At 54.8% G+C, this 8,659-nt stretch overlaps 1 long non-coding RNA gene across 1 annotated transcript; it reads right to left on the reverse strand.

The window, feature by feature from the left end:
• Positions 1-5,485: 5,485 nt before the first annotated feature.
• Positions 5,486-6,747, reverse strand: LOC141731941 (uncharacterized). The gene is made up of 2 exons (XR_012583830.1): positions 6,436-6,747; positions 5,486-5,920 (listed from the first exon to the last, which is right to left on the reverse strand). It is a non-coding gene; the product is annotated as an uncharacterized LOC141731941 (long non-coding RNA).
• Positions 6,748-8,659: the final 1,912 nt, after the last annotated feature.

The raw sequence follows: 8,659 nt of genomic DNA on the forward strand, positions 1-8,659 counted from the left end.
TATTCTATCATTAATCTGGCGAGACAAATTGCGTTAAAGTGGAATTCCACTGTTCAGTCTTTTACACCTTTGACAAATTCTGGGGCTGGGATTGGATCCAGCCACTCCCAGTCTCCTCTCTCTGAAGGAATTTTAGAAGTCTAGGAGTCCTGCAAAGGTTTGAGGATCCATGGAGGCTGTTGGGTGTTATTTCTCCACCTCATGTCTCAGCAGGAGTTTATCCAATAAAGAAATAAAGCTTTTGCCTGAAGCTCCCTCTGTGCCCATGACAGGAACCCCTGTGAGTGTCTGGGACATCCCGGCTCTTTGGCAGCCTGGGGATTCCTGGGATGTCACCGTGGAGCCCCCGTGAGTGCCTGTGACAGATCGGTGCCTTTGCAGCACAAGGTCCCCTGGGATGTCATCATGGAATGGCTGTGACTGCCTCTGATGACAGGGCTCTTTACCATCCCAGAAAACACCTAGAAGGTCTCCATGGGGCCCCTGTCTCTTGCCTGTGACATTCCAGCTCTGGAACAGCCTGGAGACTCTTGGAAAGTCCCCATGGAACCCCTCAGAGGGCCTGTGACAAATCTGATCCTTAGCAGGCAACCATCACCAGGACCTGTTGCTGTGGTCAGTTTCCATGGCAACCATCACCAGCCCCCTGCTGCTATGGTCAGTCCCTCAGCAGCTCCATGGAGACCCCATGCCAGGGGTGGTTTCCATGGACACCAGCTCAGGCCTGCAGCCACAGCCCGTTGCCATGGCAACCATTGGCAGCCCCCCCCATCCCCAGGCTCATGGGATCCCAGAACCACAGAATTGGCTGAGCTGGGAGGGACCCATCAGGATCCTCCAGTCCAACTGCTGGCCCTGCACAGGACACCCCAACAATGCCAGCCTGGGCCTGGCAGCGCTGTCCAAATGCTGCTGGAGCTCAGAGAGCCCTGGAGCTGGGACCCTTCCCTGGGGAGCCTGGGCAGGGCCCCAGCAGCCTCTGGGCAAAAACCTTTTCCTGACATCCAACCTGAGCCTGCCCCGACTCAGCTGCAGCCGTTCCCTCCACTCCTGTCCCTGGGCACCAGAGGGAAGAGGTTCCCACAGCCCCAGCCAGGGACCCGCTCCCAAGGCTGTTGCCATGGCCACCAGGGCTGGGACCAGCTGGGATGCTCAGTTTTCACAGGCCGGGGTTCAGGAATGGGATTCCCCAATTTCCTGCCCCTGCTAAAACTGGGCTGCCCTCGCTGTGCTCCTGCCTCCCATGGAAAGCACAAAAGGCAAAGATCCTGGGCTGAGATAAGAACAATTTACTGAGAACAGCAACGAGATAAGGAACAAACAGGAACAACAACAAGATTGATAACAGAAGGGACTGTTTACAGGAAAAACTACAACACAACTTGCTGGGTCTGCCTGGCCACAATTTCCCCTTCCTGGAAATTTCATCCTTCTCCTCAGGGAGAGAGAGAGTCCCTGTCCTGCCCCTGGCAATGACCTGATGTGGGAGTGAATGTAATGACAGGGCCATGGCTGGACCTTCATGTTTTTCCATCCCACACCATATCATTGGCAGGGACAGGAAGAGGTACAGGTGTCTTGCCAGCATGGATCATGGGAACATGGATCATCAGGGCTCTTTCACAATGTGGATACTCCAATGACTGGAGTTGGGACAGTGCACAAAATTCTCCTGCACTTGGGGCATTGGAGGCCTTCCCTTAGTGGTGCCTCCGTTGGTGACTGGTCAAGTGAGAGCTCTGGGTGAAGCTCTTCCCACACTGGGGACACTCATAGGGCCTCTCCCCAGTGTGGATGTGCTGGTGCCTGATGAGGGTGGAGTTTTGCTTGAAGCCCTTCCCACACTCAGGGCAGTGGAAGGGCCTCTCCTCTGTGTGAATCTGCTGGTGCTGGAGGAGATTGGAGGTGGTCTGAAACCTCTTCTGACACTGGGGACACTCATAGGGCCTCTCCCCAGTGTGGATGCCGTGGTGCCTGATGAGTTCTGACCTTTAGCTGAAGCCCTTCCCACAGTCCCCAAACTTGTAGGCCCATTCCCCAGTGTGGATCATCTGGTGGCTGATCAGTGTGTTGCTCTGCCTGAAGTTCTTCCCACAATGCAAGCACTTGTAGCGCTTCTCTCCATCATGAAGCTGCTCCTGGACCACCAGCTCTGAGCCCTGGCTGAAGCTCTGTCCACCTTCCTGGCTCAGGGAGGGTCTTTCCTCCTCAGAGCACCCTGGGCTGGGTTTGGAGCCCCTCTTCCTATGGAATCTGCGGGGATTTTCCTCCCCATTGGATTCCTGTGCTCTGGAGTCACTCATAACAGCCTCTTCTACGAGGTTCTGCCGTGGGGATTTGTCCTCCCTGGTTCCAATCCTCAGCTTCTTGTCTGGAGGAGGAAAGACAAGGAAAGGATGGTATTTGCCTCCGTGCCAGAGGGAAGGGGAAAAAGATCCCCCCAGTGCATCCCCAGCAGGATGGTGTTGGCAGCAGGGTTGTCCTGCAGCCAGGGGCTGTGCTGGGCTGGGAGATGGAGCAGGAGAGAGGGGGAAAGGGGCACTGACTTCCTCCTCACCTGCCTGGGTGTCCTGGAGATCCTTCCTGTTCCTCACAGCCTCCTTTTCCATCTGGCAATGGTTTGGGGATGGGAAATCCTGTTTTGGGAGAATAACAAAGGATGAGCACATTGAGATCGTACTGGTTTGAAGGCAAACCTGGGGAACATCTAAACCAGAATTGCAATTAAATACCAAAATGAAGATCAAGGCAATGATAAAGAAACCCTGCCTTAAACTGACAGAGTCAGGATATAACCTGACACCCTGTTGGTCAGGGTGGTGGCAGCCGTCCCATTAAACGGTGGCTGCAGTCCTGTTGGAGTGATGAACGTGATTCTGTCAGAGCAGTGATCCTGCAGAAGGGTCTGGTCTTCCTCTGGAGGTCCAGTGGTGGTTATGGAGCTCTTGTCCTCTGGGAATCCAGTAGGCAAGCTGCTCCTGGTTGTAGCAAGGCTCAGCTTATATCCAGGTAGAAATGCTTGGATCCTCCCCCTGGGCACAGCATCCCACAATGGGATGATGGAATTTTATCAGTCCTGCAGAGACACTCAATGGCCCATTAGCAGAAGATATCTCCCCTGGAGGGCGTTATCAGGGCTGAGTCATGGAAGAGATAAAGAACCCTGCCCCACCTGTTTATAGCAGTTTATGGAGATGGTGATTGAAAACATGCATTTGGTTACATCTTGCATGGCAACCTGAAACAGTGGGGTAATCCCTGCTCATGGGGTAAACACCACCCCCCTTACCCAAACTGGCTCAGGTGTAAAACCCCCACCCTGGGAAGGCCACACACACAGGGGACAATGTCACACTTGGCTCCCTCCAGAGGAGGTCTCTGCCCCTTGTCACTCATCTTTTCTCTTTCTTTCCATCTCTCTACCTCACATTTACTGTTCAATAAGATTCACTTCAGACTTGGTTGTGTTAGCACCTTAATTGGGGCAGAGGCATCACTCTGACAATTTTCCTAACCCTATTGCCATATTATTTTGGCGCAGGGAATTCAGGGCACTGTTCTCTAACCTCAAGTGCCTTTGACAACAGCATGGCTCCCTCCACTGAGGAGGTTGTGGTTCTTTCTGGAAGAACTCTTGGAAACTTGGACACAGTCGCTCCTTCCTGCTGGGGAACTTATGGGAGAAATGATGAGGAAAATGGCTTTTATGGGTGGCCAGTGTAAAGAAAATAATTTCTTGTGTTTCCTTATAAAATCGTTAAAATCACGGGAGGAGAGGGAGCAAATGTTACCAGCGAGACTGACAAGGTTCATTCACCCCACGGTGAGGAACACAAGGCGGCTAAATGTCCCACAAGAAGCCCAGCTCAAGTAGATAAATTTCCGAATAAGTCCTGAATTCCCAGGCTTGGGGGCTTTTCCAAATGTGACAATCATTTTTCTCTTTATCCCTGTCACCTTTGTGACTGCCACACAGAGCTTTCCATTCCTTTAAATAATCTGTATTGGGCCAAATTTCCACTTTCCTGTTATTGGAACCTGCCAGCAGCTGAGCTGGAGCTGTGCAGGAAGCAATGAATATTGGAATTGCCACATCACTGCTTGGATTGTCAGTTTATTCATATTTGGGATTTGTTTGCGCTTTCATCCCAAGTTGCCTGTGGGAAGACCATATATTCTTCAAAGTGATTTTGCAGAGTCAAGTTTGATTTCTATCAAGTTTATTTTGTCCAGTGCCCAGAGGATTCGCAAGGGGTCCCTGTGCCTCTCGCACTGGGGGATGCTTGGAAAGGGTTTGGGGGGGGGTTTCCTGTCTCTGTCACCCCAGGCCATTCCCCAGGGATGTCCCTGTCCCTGTCCCTGTCACCCCAGGCCTTTCCCCAGGGAGTCTCCATCATTTTCACCCAGGAAATGCCTGGGGGGTTTCCCTCCCTCTCACCCCTGTGCCAGGGGGTGCTCGGGGCAGTCTCTGTCCCTCTCAGCCCAGGGGATGCTCGGGGGTCTCTGTCCCCTCACCCTGGGGGATGCTCGGGGGGTCTCCATCCCTCTGGCCTCAGGCAATGCCTGTGCAGGGCTGGGGACCAGGGGCTCTGTGTCCCTCTCAGCGCTGAGGGTGCTCGGGGCTGGGGGGGCTCTCTGACCTTCTCACACCTGGGGAGGCCGGGGGGGTCTCTGTCCCTCTCAGCCCTGCTGTGACCCCACCCAAACATCATCGGGGTCAGAGGGACAGAGACACCCCCAAACCCCCAGAAGGGCCGAACCTGGGATTTGGTTTGGGGCTGAGGATTTAGGAAGGGGCTGGAATTGGGGCTGGGATTGGAGTTGGGGCTGAGATTTGGATTAGAGCTGGGATTGGGGTTAAGGCTAGACATGGGATTGGCTTTAGGGCTGGGGTTGGGATAGATGAGTTTGGGACTGGGATGAGATTAAATACAGAACTATGAGTGTGCCTAAACATGGAGTGAGACTGAGACCAGGATTGGGGTCAGGTTTGGGATTGAGCTCACCCAGAGCAGGACAGGGGGGATGTCACAGTGGGAAGGTTTGGGGAAAATCCTGGTTTGGAGAAAAACAAGGTTTTAATGCCTTGGGTTGCGGACTCCTCCCACCCATGTCCATTTCTAGAAGACACCTGATGTCCAAAAATCAAGAGTGAATAAAAAAAAGCCACCAGGAGTTTCCCATTTCCAGTCTCATCCCTCTTGGGTTATGGTTGGTCCCTCATCTCATGGCTGGTGGGAATCCCATGGCAGGGGGGAGATCCCTCTTCTCCAGGGTCCTGCTTTTGGATTCTGGGAGGTTCTGGGGTCCCAAGACCACCCTCTCCAGCCTCCCCTCAATCCAGCAACTTGAGGCTCCCCCTTCTTTCCACCACCCTGTCCTGGTTAAGGGCAAATTTGATTGAAACCCTCCAAAAGGAGTTTCCTCTAGAATGTCGATTCAGCAGCCCCACCCCCAGCCAATTTGGGAAAATATTTCCGGGGAGAAAAGTCTAAAAAAACTTTATTTTACGGGCAAATCATTCACCAGAACAAAATTTGAACAATATTAAGCAATAAAACCTCCTGCTGCTCAAAAATAGATGACAAACTCCGAAAGTCCCTCCTTGGGTTGTAGCTCCGGGCACTCAGAGTCTTATCAGTGCATTATCAGTGTCTTATCAGTGTCTTATCAGTCTCTTATCAGTCTATTATCAGTCTCTTATCAGTCCGTCCAGCGCTGGAAATGCCTCGGCCCAGCCCAGTCCCGGTGGGCCTCAGGCGGGAGCTGCCGGTGGTGTTCCGGTTGTTCAGTCCAGAGCAGATTTAAACAGCTCCAAGAAAAAGAAAAATCAAAGTCCAGGGAACTTCTCTGCCTCAGAGACCTAAAAACTGTTTAAAAGCAAAGGAGAGCTCTATCCTGCTGTCTGTCTATCCAGGAGCTGGAATGTAGAGGAGTGAGTGCAGTTTCTGAAAACAAACTGCAGATTCTTCCTCCTCCCCTTCTCTCTCAGAACCAGCCTTAAATGTACAGAAATCATTTGTGGGCTAAACAGACCGGTGGGGTACGAGCATTATGAAGTCACCCCAGGACACCCCTGTCAGGGTCAGGGGGTCCGGTCCCCGCCTCATCTCCGGGCTGCCGGGGGTCCCCCAGCTCCGGTATCGCCCCTTCCCCTCTCCCCGCCCCGGGGGTCCCCCGTTCCACAGCCCCGGCTCTCACGGGGATCCCCAAAACCAATGTCCTGCCCCGTCGGTACCGGGCCATCCCCACGTGGACCCCCCGGGACCCTCCCGAGGGGCGATCGCGGCTCCTCTCCCCCGGAAAAAGCTCCTCTTGGGGAGCCCGGAGATATCCGGGGCTCGAGTCCGGGATCTGCCGGCTCCGAACACTCTCCAAAAAATCCTCCCGGAGACCCCTGGCTGGAGCCGGGGCGAGCTCGGCCTCCGCCCTCACCTGCGGCTCGGGGCTGGGGGCGATGCTCCCGGGGCAGGGGGTGCTGCAGGCTCGGCGTGCGGGCGCTGCGATTCTCCCGCTCCCGCTGCTGCTCCTCCTCTCCCTCCTCTTCCTCCCCCATTTCCTCCGCTGCCAGCCCGGACCCCCCTTTCCCGCCGCTCTGCCCCGCGGCCCCGCAGCACCGGCTGCTGGGTGGGGGAGCCCCCGATCGGCCCCAGGGCTGGGCAGGGGGCTCGGGGACCCCCCCGGGGCGGATCCGTCCCCCCGGCCCGAGCCCCAAATTCCGCTCCGGGGACGCCGGGCTCTGCGGAGCCGCCTGGCAACTGGTGAGTCATCGGCGGGAAAGGCTCTGGTTGGCTGGAAATTGGTTAGCGCCTCTTCTGATTGGCTGGAATTGTGGAAGGCGCTGCGCCCTGCCGGTGTCCTTGGGAGCTGCGGAGTCCGGGCGGGAGCCTTTTCCAGTTTCTTTCTGTTCTGTGAGACCTCTTCCCGATTTCTTTCTCTCCCTTTCTCCTCCCCATTTCTTGTTCCGTTCAGTCCACGTTCAATAATCGTCGGTTGCTGTCCCACGCTCTCATTCGCTCCTTCACTGGGGCAGAGGCGTCTCTCCCTCGCGGGGTTGTAATCCATGGACAGGGTCCCTTCCCATCCCAGTCCTTCCAGGACTCGCTTCTATTTCCTCCCTCCCTCTGCTTCCAGAGGGGAAGGTGCTGGAAAATGTCCATCAAAGCTCCCTTTGCTGTGTGCTCTGGGAGCCCACAGAGCTGCTGGATCTTCTCCCCTTGGGAGGAAGCTCCTTGGGAGGCACGGCAGGAGCAGCACCCTGGGAGCCTCGGGAATGCCCCTCTGGGATCCACGGCACACACTGCCAGGGTCTGGAATTCCATTTCTCAGCTAGGAAAAGATGTTCCTGCCCTTGAGGGCAAAGCTGTCAAGAAGGAGCCAAAAGCCAAGTGGAGCAAGATCTTACAGTGGCATTTCACTGCCAGCCTTCCTAACTTCACCCATGGCAGCTGTAGCTCCTGAAATGGGAATTAAATCCGGGCACGGTCTTTGGTGTGAGCTGCCCTGGGTCAAGGGAGACCCTGAGAGAGAAACAGAGCAGGGGAAGAGAGGCAGGAGAGAAAGGAGGGCACAAACACAATCAGCTGAGAAGGTGGCACTCTGAAGACAGACCAGAACTGACTGAAAAGGAATATAACAGAAAGGAATAATTTTGCATCTTTTAGTTACTATCAAAATACAATTTCTTCCCCTTCTCACAAACCTCTTGCTTGTGTCATTCAGCAGGGCTGTCAAAAAGTCCTTAACTCTGGGTGGATGTTCCAGGCTGCAGCCACAAGGAAAGAGGGAATGGGGATTTTCCTGCTCCTGGGGAGTTTGACATCCTCAGCTGAGGAGAGGAGGAGGCACCAGAAGAAAAGGGCAGCTGGGCTTCACCCTTCCACAGGAAAAACGGGATGGGGGAATCTCTCATCCTGTCTGCTGCTGCTCCCACAGGGATGTGAGGGCTGATCCCAGAGCCCCAGTGGTCACAGTCAGGGCTGCCCTCAGGGAATGCTCACCTGGTATGGAGGGGCAGCGTGGGATCACCTGGATCTTGGAGCACCCAGCTGCCCCCCATGTTTGGAGGTGCCTGAGGAGGGCTGGGATGATGCCAGGGACATCCTGCAGTGACATCCCCCCTGTCCTGCTCTTGGTGAGCTCAGTCCCAAACCTGACCCTGACCCTGGTCTCAGTCTCACTCCATGTTTAGACACACTCACAGTTCTGTATTTAATCACATCCCAATTCCAAACTTGTCTAGCCCCAGACCTAAATCCAACCCCAGCCCGAAAGCCAATCCCATGTCTCGCCTTAACCCCCATCCAAGCTCTAATCCAAATCTCAGCCCCAACTCCAATCCCAGCCCCAATTCCAGCCCCTTCCTAAATCCTCAGCCCCAAACCAAATCCCAGGTTCGGCCCTTCTGGGGGTTTGGGGGTGTCTCTGTCCCTCTGACCCCGATGATGTTTGGGTGGGGTCACAGCAGGGCTGAGAGGGACAGAGACCCCCCCCCGGCCTCCCCAGATGTGAGAAGGTGGGAGAGCCCCCCCAGCCCCTCCCAAGCATCCCCCAGGGTGAGAGGCACAGAGACCCCTTGAGCATCCCCTGGGCACTGGACAAAATAAACTTGGCAGAAATCAAACTTTATCCTCCATAAAATACCTTAATGAATATTTGA

The sequence above is a fragment of the Zonotrichia albicollis genome, chromosome 26, assembly GCF_047830755.1.
Source record: "Zonotrichia albicollis isolate bZonAlb1 chromosome 26, bZonAlb1.hap1, whole genome shotgun sequence".
Taxonomy (NCBI): Eukaryota; Metazoa; Chordata; class Aves; order Passeriformes; family Passerellidae; genus Zonotrichia; species Zonotrichia albicollis.